General features: G+C 47.3%; 1 protein-coding gene across 4 annotated transcripts in view; it reads right to left on the bottom strand.

Annotated features, from left to right (window-relative positions):
* The window catches only part of ASAP1 (ArfGAP with SH3 domain, ankyrin repeat and PH domain 1), a 285,790-nt gene that overhangs the window by 134,801 nt on the left and 136,109 nt on the right, over positions 1 to 14,880 (bottom strand). The gene's annotated exons all lie outside the window — the stretch shown is intronic.

Below are 14,880 nucleotides of genomic sequence, written 5' to 3'. Positions count from 1 at the left end.
TATATTACTGCATATCCATGAGGAATGTTATATTTTAATTTTGAAACACTAATTGCAAATCAAGGATATCAAGATGCTTAGACAATTTTGAAATGACCATGTTTGGATGTCAGAACCAAACTATGAAGCTAATCTATAGTTAAAGAAAATTATGAATAAAATCCTAAAATCCTAAAGAAGAAGGAGATTCTGAATTAAGAACCATCACTGTGTATTAACACATTTTCTATTTCTCTTTCCCTGGCATCTCTCTGCCCTTCTTTCTGCTTGTTTGTGTCTCCCATTTAAGTACCACTGTCGAGGAAAAACTCTCACTATGTGCCCTTTAGGGTAGCCTTCCAACTACCCAGACAGCACAAACTACTATATCAAACATGAACAAGTAATAGTGTTGAAAAAGGATACCTTGGTATACCAGTGCATACAGAAGGGCAGATTAAGGGGGCAGAGTTAAGACTGAAGTATATGGTTTGTGATGTATGGTAGCTAGGATAGCGTGTGTCTGTGGGTAACTTAAGTTTTAATTTCCTTGATTTTGTGGTTTTGAGTAAGATTGTGATGAGTGTTTTGAGCTTGAGTCTGATGAGTCATTTAAGATAATTACCCGAGTCCTAAGGGCCCAGCCAATCCACAAGCAAGGGTCTAGCCAGGTGACTCCAATGCAGGTATACAGGCTCCTAATGAAAGGAGCAACTCCAGTATGCTCAACATTGTTACCTTGTTGGGGATACTCTACTTGCTACTTCTGACAGAGTACTCCTGCTCGCCTCTGCCCCTGTTCCTGCCTCAGCTCCTGTTCCAGCCACAATTGATGGCCTGGCTGTCCTGATACACATATGGTATGTGTAGCAATCTTAACTGTTTCCCAACAGTGTTTTGTAAATTAACATATACAATCTCATACACCTTAAAAACTATTTCTGCTGTGAGAAAGTGTAAATTATTTGCCTGGAGCAATTCCGGAGAAGATCTTTAGTCAGCTATTATTCAATTCTATATTTTTTTATTGCCTTATTAACAAAACAGCTGAGCACCTTCAGGAATGCATAAAGCAAGGTGACTAACATCTGTGACATCTGGTTCATTCTCTCTCATCCTTTCTAGAGGGGGAGAAAAGACGGTTACTCACCGTTGTAACTGTTGTTCTTCGAGATGTGTTGCTCATATCCATTCCATTAGGTGTGTGTGCGCCGCGTGCACGATCGTCGGAAGATTTTCTACCCTAGCAACACCGGCGGGTCGGCTGTGGAGCCCCCTAGAGTGGCGCCTTCATGGCGCTGAATATATACCCCAGCCGACCCGGCGCCCCCTCAGTTCCTTCTTGCCGGCTACTCCGACAGTGGGGACGGGGGGCGGGTTTGGAATGGATATGAGCAACACATCTCGAAGAACAACAGTTACAACGGTGAGTAACCGTCTTTTCTTCTTCGAGTGCTTGCTCATATCCATTCCATTAGGTGACTCCCAAGCCCAACTTAGGTGGTGGGGTCGGAGTGAGACATTGCTGTGTGCAAAACCGCTGATCCGAAAGCAGCATCGTCTCTGGACTGCTGCACTAGTGCATAGTGAGCTGTAAATGTGTGGACTGATGACCAAACCGCTGCTCTACAAATGTCCTGGATCGGAACTTGTGCCAGGAAAGCCGTCGAGGAAGCCTGGGCCCTCGTGGAGTGAGCGGTGAGGTGCGGTGCTGAGACACCTGCCAGGTCATAGCAAGTCCGGATGCAAGACGTAATCCAGGAGGATAGGCGTTGTGAGGAGACCGGTGAGCCTTTCATTCGGTCGGCCACTGCAACGAAGAGTTGCGTCGTCTTTCTAAAGTGCTTTGTGCGGTCAATATAGAAGGCCAGGGCCCTTCGTACGTCCAGGGAATGCAAACGTTGATCCTGGCGAGTGGCATGTGGTTTGGGATGAAAGACCGGGAGAAAGATGTCCTGGTTGATATGAAAAGGAGAAACCACCTTAGGGAGAAAGGCAGGATGTGGACGAAGCTGCACTTTATCCTTATGGAAAACTGTATAAGGGGGCTCGGATGTAAGCGCCCTGAGTTCAGAAACGCGCCTTGCTGAGGTGATGGCTACAAGGAAGGCTGTCTTCCAGGATAGGTACAAAAGTGAACAGGTGGCCAGTGGCTCGAATGGAGGACCTGTGAGCTTGGAGAGAACCAGGTTGAGGTCCCACGTCTGAACGGGCTGACGTTGTTGTGGGTACATCCGGTCTAAGCCCTTGAGGAATCTAACGACCATCGGGTTAGAGAATACCGAGGACGCGAGTTCCCCTGGGTGAAAGGCCGATATAGCGGCCAGGTGAACTCTAATTGAAGATATCGCCAACCCCTGCTGTTTTAGGGAGAGGAGATATTCCAAAATGAGAGGAATGGGTGCCTGCAACGGGGACATGGCTCGTTGTTCGCACCAACAGGAGAACCGCTTCCACTTGGCCAGGTACGTGGTGCGTGTTGAGGGCTTCCTACTGCTCAGCAGAATCTGTTGGACAGAGTGCGAGCATTGCTGCTCTGCCTGGGTGAACCATGGAGCAGCCACGCTGTGAGGTGGAGTGATTGCAGGTCGGGGTGACGCAGCCGGCCGTGGTCCTGAGAGATGAAATCCGGACACAACGGAAGCGGGATCGGTGTCTGAACCGAGAGTTCCAACAGTGTGGTGTACCAATGTTGTCTCGGCCACGCTGGAGCGACCAGAATTACCTGTGCCTGGTCTCTGCGCAATTTGAGCAGTACCTTGTGGACCAGAGGAAACGGAGGGAAGGCATAAAACAGGTGGTCTTTCCAGGGAAGGAGAAACGCATCCGAGAGGGAGCCCGGAGCTCGACCTTGTAGGGAGCAGAACACGTGGCACTTCCTGTTGTCTCGAGATGCAAACAGGTCTATCTGGGGAAACCCCCACTTTTGGAAGATGGAATGTATGATGTCCGGACGGATAGACCACTCGTGTGTCTGGAAGGACCTGCTGAGTCGGTCCGCTAGAGTGTTCTGGACTCCAGGGAGGAACGATGCCGTGAGGTGGATTGAGTGGGCGATGCAGAAGTCCCACAGGCGAATGGCCTCTTGGCATAGAATTGACGAACGTGCTCCTCCTTGCTTGTTGATGTAAAACATGGCCGTGGTGTTGTCGATGAGAACTAACACACATCGGCCACGTAGGAGGTTGAGAAATGCCTGGCACGCCAGGCGCACCGCCATCAGTTCCCGAACATTGATGTGCAGGGCTAGCTGGGGTGCAGTCCACAGGCCCTGGGTATGGTGTTCGTTGAGATGGGCGCCCCAACCCAGAGATGAAGCGTCTGTGACCAGGTGCAGAGAGGGTTGTGGGGCGTGAAATGGCATCCCCTCGCAGACCACATTGTGATCTAGCCACCAGGTGAGGGAGGTCAGTGACCACCATGTTCAGGCTGTCCCGATGTGGTCGATATATTGACGACACCCAGGTCTGGAGTGGGCGAAGCCGAAGTCTGGCATGCCTGGTTACGTACGTGCAGGAGGCCATGTGACCCAGCAGGGTAAGGCACGACCTCACCGTGGTAGTTGGGAACGCCTGGAGCCCTTGAATGAGGCTCGTGATGGTGCCAAATCGGTTGTCTGGCAGGATGGCTTGTGCACGTCTGGAGTCTAGAACTGCGCCTATGAATTCTATTCTCTGGGTAGGTTCTAGAGTGGATTTGTCCTTGTTGAGTAGGATGCCCAACTCGTTGAATGTGTGCACTATTATGTGGACGTGAGCTTGAACTTGCTCCTTGGTGCGACCGCGTACCAGCCAGTCGTCTAGGTACGGGAACACCTGTATCCCTTGCCGACGAAGGTACGCTGCCACGACAGCCATACATTTCGTGAACACTCTTGGGGCCGAGGATAGGCCGAAGGGAAGGACTGCAAATTGGTAGTGCACCATGTTTACCACGAATCGCAGGAAGCGTCTGTGAGGTGGGTAAATTGAGATGTGAAAGTATGCGTCTTTCATGTCGAGGGCGGCGAACCAGTCTCCAGGATCGAGGGAAGGGATAATGGCCCCCAAAGAGACCATGCGGAACTTCAACTTTACTACGAATTTGTTGAGTCCGCGCAAGTCCAAGATGGGCCGCAGACCTCCTTTGGACTTGGGGATCAGGAAGTAACGGGAATAAAATCCCCTGCCCCTTAACTCTACTGGAACCTCCTCTATGGCCCCCATAGCAAGGAGCGTGGAAACCTCCTGTATAAGAAGTTGCTCGTGAGAAGGGTCCCTGAAGAGGGACGGGGAAGGGGGGTGGGAGGGGGGGATAGAAGAAAACTGGATAGTGTATCCCCTCTCCACTGTGCGGAGGACCCAACGGTCCGAAGTTATAAGGGACCAAGCACGGTGGAAGTGGGAGAGACGATCCCGAAAGGAGGGGGCTGGATCCTGGGAGATGACTGGGGCGCCGTCCTCGACCGCACCTTCAAAAGTTCTGCCTGGGGCCTGAAGGTGGTCTAGGTGGCCCTTGGTTCTGGCCGGGTTGAGGGCCGGCCCACCTTCTTCTACCACCTCGCCCTCGCCTCCGGGTCGAGTCCTGTCTCTGACGAGGCGGGGGGGGGGTAGAAGCGCTGAGGCTGCGGCCTAAATGGTCTGCGCTGAGGGCCCACAACATGCATCCCCAGGGAGCGCATGATTGTTCTCGAGTCCTTGAGGCTCTGCAGGCGAGAGTCCGTCTTGTCCGAGAACAATCCATGTCCCTCAAAGGGCAGATCCTGTAGGATTTGCTGTAGCTCCGGAGGCAAACCCGAAACTTGAAGCCAGGAGATCCTCCGCATAGCGATACCCGAAGCCAGGGTCCTCGCAGCTGAGTCTGCTATGTCCAAGGAGGCCTGCAAGGAGGTCCGAGCCACCTTCTTACCCTCCTCTACCATGGCTCCAAACTCTTCCCTGGACTCTTGGGGAATCAACTCCTTAAACTTCCCCATAGAGTTCCAGGAGTTAAAATTGTAACGGCTCAATAGCGCCTGTTGGTTCGCCGCTCTAAGTTGCAGCCCTCCGGCTGAGTAAACCTTACGGCCAAACAAATCGAGCCGCTTAGCCTCTTTTGATTTAGGCGCTGCAGCCTGCTGGCCGTGGCGCTCTCGTGCGTTCACTGATTCCACCACCAGTGAACACGGTTGGGGGTGGGTATACAAGTACCCGTAGTCCTTAGCCGGGACAAAGTACTTCCTTTCCACCCCTCTCGCTGTGGGTGGGATAGAGGCAGGAGTTTGCCATATCGTATCCGCATTGGTTTGTATCGTGCGGATCAGGGGTAGCGCCACCCTCGATGGGGCATCCGCTCCGAGGATGTTCACGATAGGGTCCTGTACTTCCACTATCTCCTCCGCCTGCAGGTCCATATTACGGGCCATCCTACGCAGGAGATCCTGGTGAGCCCGAAGATCTATCGGAGGGGGACCCGTACATGAAGTGCCCGCCACTGCCTCATCCGGAGAGGAGGAGGAAGACGCCTCCGGTGGTACTGGATCCAAGGGGGGGTCCTGATCCCCCTGCTCTTGGGCCGGAGCATCACCTGTACTCGGGTCTATGGTGTCAGGTGGCGTGGACACGGAAGCCTCCATGCCCCCTGGCGGAGGCCGAGAGATGGTGGATTCTGGGGCCCTTCTAACCGAGTGACCCGAGCGAGAGGTCGATGGTATTGGAGCCCCTTGCTCCTGGTGGTACGCCCACGGGGTCCAAAATGACCAGTGAGATGGTCCATGAGAGTGGTCCTCTGCCATCTCCTGCCAATGGCCCAAGTTCCGTTCCTCGGCTTGCCCTTGAGGGGGGTATGCCGATCTCGACAGGTCCTCCGAGGAGCGAGACACCGATCTTGACGGCCATGGCGGTGCCGAGAGAGATGAAACGACCCCCGTGGGCTGCGGTGCCGCACGGTACCGGTCCGGAGATGATCTATCTCTGCGCGGTGCCGGCGAACGGTGCCGGGACCGCGATCGGTGCCGATGACCTCGTCGGTGCCGGGAGCCGGATCTGACCTCGACGAGGACCTGGAGTATGCCCGGTGCCGGGAGCGGCCTCTCGACGTCGAGCGTCGACCGTAGCGGTGCCGAGAACTACGTCTCGACGTTGATCGGTGCCGACGATCATAGCGGTGCCGAGACGTAGACCGGTGCCGCGACGAAGATCTTGGCCGCGAGTACGACCGGTGCCGAGGTGATATTCGGTGCCGGGACTGCGAGCGGCGTGGGGACCTGCTTCTGGACCTGGACTGGTGCCGAGGTTCCAGCCCTTGTGATGGAGGGCGCATCAAGGCAGGTTTCCCCCTTGACTGGACCGGGCGGGTCAACGGTGCCGTCGGTGCCAGTGGTTGAGGCGGTGCCGGCTCCGTGAGAGCTATCAAGTCTCTCGCCGCCACGAAGGTCTCCGGAGTCAACGGGAGTTGTATTACCGCCGGTCTCGGTGGAGACGCTATCTGCACCGGACTCAACGGCCTCGGTGCCGGAGTCGACAGTGCTGGAGGCACCTGTTTCCGGTGCTCCACCGGCGCACTCGGCTCTACCCCTGGCACTGGGGGAGCCGGCATCTTCGGTACAGAGGTCCCCGTCTTATGGGCTTTTTTATGCCCCGGGGATAATGACCGGCGCCGAGGTGCCTGCTGCGGTGCCGACGAGGTCCGGTGCCGGGGAGGTTTGTCCGACACCGCCCGCGTTCTCGGCATTGCCGGTGCTGCTGGGGCACTGCGCACCGAGGCGCTAGGTGCCTGGGCCTGGCTCGTAGAAGGAGTGTCCGGGCTAAGTGCCGCCTCCATCAGGAGTTGCCGGAGCCGAAAGTCCCGCTCTTTCTTGGTCCTTGGTCTGAAGGCCTTACAGATCTTGCACTTATCTGTTTGGTGGGACTCTCCCAGGCACTTCAGACAGGAGTCGTGCGGGTCGCTCGTGGGCATAGGTTTAGCGCAGGAGGCGCACTGCTTGAAGCCGGGAGCTCTGGGCATGAGCCCGGGCCCGCGGCCAGGGGAGAAAGGGGGCGACGACCCCCTTAGTCCCCTGGACTATTATAACAAATCTAACAACTTTAAAAACTATTTAACTATTAAACTACAAACACTAGAACTATAACTATAACTACAACTGCGAATAACTAACTAAGCTAGGGAGAGTGGAGAACAGCTATGCCGCGCTCCACAGTTCCAACGACCGTCAGGGGCGGTAAGAAGGAACTGAGGGGGCGCCGGGTCGGCTGGGGTATATATTCAGCGCCATGAAGGCGCCACTCTAGGGGGCTCCACAGCCGACCCGCCGGTGTTGCTAGGGTAGAAAATCTTCCGACGATCGTGCACGCGGCGCGCACACACCTAATGGAATGGATATGAGCAAGCACTCGAAGAAGAATTGTATGCGCTGTGGAGAGTTTTGTTTGGGAAGACTTTTCTCTTTCTCGTGCTTTTTAAAAAAATGTGTATATTGCTGTGTGTTTATGTTTCAAAGAGCAAGGTAAAAGAAGTGCACCCTGCACTTGGAGCAGGTGGTGGCAAGGTATGTGATGGCCCTCTGTTTGGGTGGAAGTTTATTTCACAGTCTGGGACTGGCCATGACAAATCTGTCTCCTGCACAGAGTTTTAATTGATCTTTTAGATATCCTGGGCCCAGGCCACTAAGTGCCTTTTAAACACAGATGGAGACTTTGAAGGATAGGTTAACATGTGCTCACAGTAGTTTGTCTTGCTCAGTAAGTGTACTGTAGCATTCTGTACTAGCAGGAGTTCTAAAGGCCAATGATTTCACTCCCAGGTATAATGCATTGCTGAAATCCAGATGAGAAGGGCAAAAACATATATAAACAAGGCCAGGTCATTGTCAGCCAGGATGGGTGGGATGTAGTTTCCTGGACAAACAGAAACACTATTTGTGGATGCTGTAAGGAGAGAGCTTAGCATCAAAGAGAAATCTAAAAGCACTCACAAACTACAGATTGAGCTGACCAATTATGCGTGTTTATCTTCAACCAAAGGGGCCTGTACCATGGCTGAAAAATACTCAAAAGTCCCTTCCTCTTCCCGCCAGCATATCCCCCATCTTTCTCAGTTTCAACCAGGTCTTCTTCATCCATGAATGGATCTCATCCAAGCACTGGGCCATCTTGCTAGTAATTGCATTGTCACAGACAGTAAAGGATAATTAGAGCTCTATCATCTGCATATTGCTACCACTTGAGTCCATGTCATTTTACCAGTTAATCTAGTGGCTGAGTGCAGATGTTGAACAGGACCAGCAAAAAAACTGATCCTTCTGGAATTCTACAAGTTAGAGGTCTAGTGACAAAGGTGCAGTTTCCCATTTCTACTTTTCGGGCATGAAAGGACTTAAAACTATTTTAGAGCCTTCTACTGACTCCTTTCTCAGACAAGACAACAATATCTACAGGTCAAGAGAAGGATGAGAACAGATGTCTACCCTCCATCCAGCAGTAGGAGATCATCCATCAGTGCCACTAAGGATGTTTTAATCCCACATCCTGACCTGAATTCAAATTATGCTGGGCCTAGGATATTGCCTTTAATCAGAAGAGCTTGTAGTTAGTCCTGGGCTAACTTCTCTATAACCTTGCTCAGGAACAGAAGTTTTTTTAATTGGGCAATAGTTAGAACAGACGTATCCAGGGTGGGTTTCTTCAGTGTTGGTCAGACTATTGTACTCTTGGAAAAAAATGGAAGAGAAGATTACTTCCCTGAATGAGGAAATGGCTATTTCAGTTATGAGTGGCACCAGCTGCTTATGACTCTCTTTCACCAGCCAGAAAGGGCATGATTCACACGTCTTAGGTTGAGATTCTTTCGAAGTATCCAATACTTCTTGAGAAGCAAATGTATTTAAACTGAGAATACAGTTACACTAACTTGTGTGTGTTTTTTCTGTTTTTGTTTTTTGTTTTTTAAAAAGTTTTTTAAGAGTCCAATCCTGTAAGTCTAATGTTCTTCCAACAATGTTTAATTTTTTCCTCATTTGCAATTGTGGTAATGACACATCTCACTAAGCTCCTTTTCTGTCTTTTTGTATTACTTACTCCTGAGTGAATTCTGTGCCAAAAAATAAAAATTCTGTGTATAATATTTTAAAATTCTACAAATTCTGCTCCTTGGGGGTTTCAAGGTGCAGGAATAATGGGCCTCTGCAGGGGGATCTAGGTAAAGGTGGTTGGGGCTCAGCAGCGGGCATTCGGGTGCTGGGGGAGTGGGGCTTGGTGGTGGGGGGGTAAGTAGGGTGTGGGTGAAGGGAGCTCATCAGGGTGGTCCAGGTGTGGGAGGCAGTGGGGCTTGTTGGAGTGGGAGTTCAAGTGCGGGGGGGTGATTTGGGTGCATGGGGGCTCCGGCTATGGGGGGCTGCAGGGTGCCCGTACAGTAACCCTTACTCCCACGGCTGAGGAGCAATGGAGGCAGGAAGTGGTGGAGCTGTGCAGAGCTTCCTGCAGCCAGGGGAGCTTTCTGGGGTGGGTTTGACCCAGCCCCAGCTGCTCGGTGCAGAGGAAGAATTCGTCCCATCCTCCCCAGACCAGCCAGAACTAGAAGCAGACCCCAACGTATGATAGGAACCACCAGCCAGGGCGTCCCCTGCGCCCTGCCATGGTGATTTACTGTCCTGCCAGCTGCTCCGGATGCCCGAAATGGTGCACCTGCACTGTTGGGGAGGGTGCATGACCACTCCGGTGGCTTCCCTTTGTTACCCTGTCAGAAGTCATTTTTCTGTGGGAAGCAAAGAAATCAGTGGCGTAGAATTCCCTCAGGAGTAATTACTTTAAACCTCCAATACTGGTTTGTTCAACATTTCTTTATTAGGTTCCCACCCTTACCATGTTTGAGGCTTTAAAAACCCCACACACGTTATAGACATAGCTCCCAGAATTAATTTTCTCTAGTGGGAGAGATAGGGCTATAAATGCCAACAGAAATTGTGTTTACTTCAGATAGTAGTACAAGTATCATTTTCTCCAAGTTGTAATTTTTGTCTGACAGTATTTGAATTACAGAAAATAAAGAAAGAATCACCATTTAATTTCAGATATAAAGTTGAAATCTTCGGGTACTGCAAAATACTATTTTTCTGTTGACTTCCACACTTCACTTTTAAAACCATGAATTTCACCACAATCCATGTGCATTATCCCATGATGCATGAATCATCTTAGATACTAAAAAAACTTGGCAGAAAGCCTCAAAAGACTTAAACTTCCAAACCCTTTAAAAAAATCTGCCAAGTACTAAGTTCCACTACAACCAGAAGAGAAAACCAAATGTCTTTTCTTAAACTCAGATCAAAATTATGAAATTGCTCATGATCTTTTAACTGTATTTTGGAAATAAAATTTTACAGTGTACATTTATAATTAACTTACATACCATTGTCCTACTTATTGCAAACATAAAAATTAATGTTGTCAAATGCCCAAAGTTTTCAGTCATATGATGTTGTGGATTGACAAATAGTAAACTATGTTTTTAATAAGACTACATCTGTTCTAAAAGCTTATGCTTTTAATCAACTATCTTGGCATAAAAAACAAAGAAATCATTATGCAATAATAAAATGCATATTTTTTATGTAAAATTTATTCTGTAAATATGCACAAGAGATCTCAGCTAGGGAAGAGTACTAGCTGACTCAATCCTGGCCTAATGTGTCACAGGGTTTGTTCTGGGGTGGAGAAAGAATAAGGGAACCATAGAAGTCAGAGAACAAAAAGGCCCAGTAGTTCATTCTGTTACTCTCCTTGCCAATGCAGGATTTCTCCCTACAGTATATTTCTTAGTACTTTGTTCAATCTACTTTTAAAAAAGGTGGGGGTAATGGCTACTCAGAACAATACCACACAGGTGTTGGTATCAAGCTTTAGATCAGACTATTACCTTTACCCAGGCAAAAGGATATATGCTTCCCCTCCCTGTCCCAGTTAGAAAGGGGAAGGAAGGAAACGGCTGGTTATCCCAGAATGAATGCGGGGAAAGCCCTCAGGAATCTGAGGTAAGAGACAACACACAAGTGCAAGTGAGACTATTTTCCAGTAAGGTGAAAAATTTAAAACACATGAAAAACTGACACACATTCAGAAGATACTAGATACAGTTCTACAAGAACTTACAACCCTATTTATTTTTAAACCTCCCTCCCTCATTCATCCTCTTGCTAGGTACACTATTTCCCTCCATGATATCATGTTTTATCTCACTATTGGTCTGATCTTGCAAACATTTCTGTGAGTAATTGTACTGGTTGTCTCAATGGAACTTTGCTTAAAAGGAATTATTCAGATGAGTAAAGTGATGTATGTACATGTTTGCAGGATTGGACCCCTAAATAAGGTTCTTGGCAATGATCAGGGCTTTAAACCATGCACACGCGACACTATGTACAAATGATAAATAAGTAATTCTGCACTTCAGTTTCAATGGAAAGACTATAAGGAAAAGGGAATGTCAGATTCACCACAGCATGCCACAGAATTCATATAAGTCTCTAACCCATTTATTGAGTAAAATACCATTTTATTTATTTTAAGATTACCAATGTGTTAAAACATTTGAACAAGCTCAGCTTTCACAGTGCATACAACAATCTTGATAACAGTTGGAAAGCTGGAAGTATAAACAACTAATATGCATAAATGATTTTCACTTCAATAATAGTCTGTTTTATTAATCTTCACAAGGCAATGCACGTTTTTGTACTGAACAATGCAATCAACAATGAAACTAAAGTTTATTTGTGAAGATTAAGGAAACAGACTGAAGTGCATTATGTACCCAATTCTTGATACAGTACATAAAAAAATAGCCTTCCTGCACTGTGTGGAAAAAACAATGGGTTTACTGAATGTGTACTAGGATAGTAAATCTCTTCAGTGAAGTCCAGCACTCTGGTGCAGTGATAAAGAGAGACAACATAGTCAGGGTGACCTGATATACATGAAGGAAGCCCTTCTGAATATCTGACCCCCTGTATCTAATGGCAAAATGTTATTTTATAGCAAGCTGGAATATAATACATCAGTTTTGTTTGCAGCGTTGTTAGAGCTGTGTTGGTTCTCAATATGCCAACCTCTTCATTGGCCACCTTGGGGAAAAAATTCTGAAAAAATACACCACAAAACCAATGATATATTGGAGATACATCAATGTTTTCATCCTCTGGACAGACTACTCAGATTTCAACCACAACTTCAATAACTACCACCCATCCATCAAACTCTCTCTGAAACACTCCCACATGAACAATCAGATTCAACAATGAAACTGTACAGACAACTATGTATAAGAAACCCACGAATCACTACACTTACCTCAACAGATCCAATAACCACATCAGACGCACCAAGAAAGCCAGGCACTCAGATAGCACAGAATATGCTCCAAGGAAAAAGTCCAAACCAAAGTGGAACCAGACTGCTGGCACTAAACATTAAAAAGGTTGTAGAGCAGTTTTTAAACTAGAAGATTGGGGAAAGCCGACTGCTGCAGAGGAGCATGTGGATCGGACAGAGACTTCTCTTAGGGGAGAGTGTAATGATAGAGAATCTCCAGATTATAGTCAGGAGCAGAGGAGGATAATGTAAGGGCCAGATCAAATGATAAACATTCACATAAAAAAGAATCTGACACATCAGAAAAGGGCAGACAAATAAACAGTGACAAGTTTTTAAAGTGCTTGTACACAAATGCTAGAAGTCTAAATAATAAGATGGGTGAACCATAGTGCCTTGTGATAAAGGAGGATATTGATATAATAGGCATCACAGAAACCTGGTGGACTGAGAGTAATCAATGGGACACAATCATTCCAGGGTACAAAATATATCGGAAGGATAGAACAGGTCGTGCGGAGGGGGGAGGGGGGAGAGAGAGTGGCACTATATGTGAAAGAAAATGTACAATCAAATGAAGTAAAATTCTTAAGCAAATCCGCATGTTCCATAGAATCTCTATGGATAGAAATTTCATGCTCTAATAAGAATATAACATTAGGGATCTATTATCGACCACCTGACCAGGACGGTGCTAGTGATGATAAAATGCTAAGGGAAATTAGAGAGGCTATCAAAATTAAGAACTCAATAATAGTGGGGGATTTCAATTATCCCCATATTGACTGGGAACATTTCACTTCAGGACGAAATGCAGAGATAAAATTTCTCGATACTTTAAATGACTGCTTCATGGAGCAGCTGGTACAGGAACCCACAAGGGGAGAGGCAATTCTCGATTTAGTCCTGAGTGGAGCGCAGGAGCTGGTCCAAGAGGTAACTATAACAGGACCGCTTGGAAATAGTGACCATAATATAATAACATTTAACATTCTTGTGGTGGGAAGAACACTTCAACAGCCCAACACTGTGGCATTTAATTTCAAAAGGGGGAACTATGCAGAAATGAGGGGTTAGTTAAACAGAAGTTAAAAAGTACAGTGACTAAAGTGAAATCCCTGCAAGCTGCATGGGCGCTTTTTAAAGACACCATAATAGAGGCCCAACTTCAATGTATACCCCAAAATTAAGAAACACAGTAAAAGAACTACAAAAGAGCCACCGTGGCTTAACAACCATGTAAAAGAAGCAATGAGAGATAAAAAGACTTCCTTTAAAAAGTGGAAGTCAAATCCTAGTGAGGCAAATAGAAAGGAGCATAAACACTGCCAAATGAAGTGCAGGAATGTAATAAGAAAAGCCAAAGAGGAGTTTGAAAAACAGCTAGCCAAAAACTCCAAAGGTAATAACAAAATGTTTTTTAAGTACATCAGAAGCAGGAAGCCTGCTAAACAATCAGTGGGACCCCTGGATGATCGAGATACAAAAGGAACGCTTAAAGACGATAAAGTCATTGCGGAGAAACTAAATGGATTCTTTGCTTCAGTCTTCACGGCTGAGGATCTTAGGGAGATTCCCAAACCTGAGCCGTTCTTTGTAGGTGACACATCTGAGGAACTGTCAAGGACTGAAGTGTCACTAGAGAAGGTTTTGGAATTAATTGATAAACTTAACATTAACAAGTCACCGGGACCAGATTGCATTCCCCCAAGAGTTCTGAAAGAACTCAAATGTGAAGTTGCGGAACTGTTAACTAAGGTTTGTAACCTGTCCTTTAAATCGGCTTCTGTACCCAATGACTGGAACTTAGCTAATGTAACGCCAATATTTAAAAAGGGCTCTAGAGGTGATCCCGGCAATTGCAGACTGGTAAGTCTAACGTCTGTACCAGGCAAATTAGTGGAAACAATAGTTAAGAATAAAATTGTCCGACACATAGAAAAACAAACTGTTGAGCAATAATCAACATGGTTTCTGTAAAGGGAAATCGTGTCTTACTAATCTATTAGAATTCTTTGAAGGAGTCAACAAACATGTGGACAAGGGGGATCCAGTGGACATAGTGTACTTAGATTTCCAGAAAGCCTTTGACAAGGTCCCTCACCAAAGGCTCTTATGTAAATTAAGCTGCCATGGGATAAAAGGGAAGGTCCTTTCATGGATTGAGAACTGGTTAAAAGACACGGAACAAAGGGTAGGAATTAATGGTAAATTCTCAGAATGGAGAGGGGTAACTAGTGGTGTTCCCCAAGGGTCAGTCCTCGGACCAAACCTATTCAACTTATTCATAAATGATCTGGAGAAAGGGGTAAACAGTGAGGTGGCAAAGTTTGCAGATGATACTAAACTGCTAAAGATAGTTAAGACCAAAGCAGACTGTGAAGAACTTCAAAAAGATCTCATAAAACTAAGTGATTGGGCAACAAAATGGCAAATGAAATTTAATGTGGATAAATGTAAAGTAATGCACATTGGAAAAAATAACCCCAACTATACATACAATATGATGGGGGCTAATTTAGCTACAACAAGTCAGGAAAAAGATCTTGGGAGTCATCGTGGATAGTTCTCTGAAAATGTC

Source organism: Malaclemys terrapin, chromosome 2 (assembly GCF_027887155.1).
Source record: "Malaclemys terrapin pileata isolate rMalTer1 chromosome 2, rMalTer1.hap1, whole genome shotgun sequence".
NCBI classification, from domain to species: Eukaryota; Metazoa; Chordata; order Testudines; family Emydidae; genus Malaclemys; species Malaclemys terrapin.
Note: the sequence above shows the minus strand (reverse complement) of the source record. Positions and strands in the feature narration are given on the sequence as shown.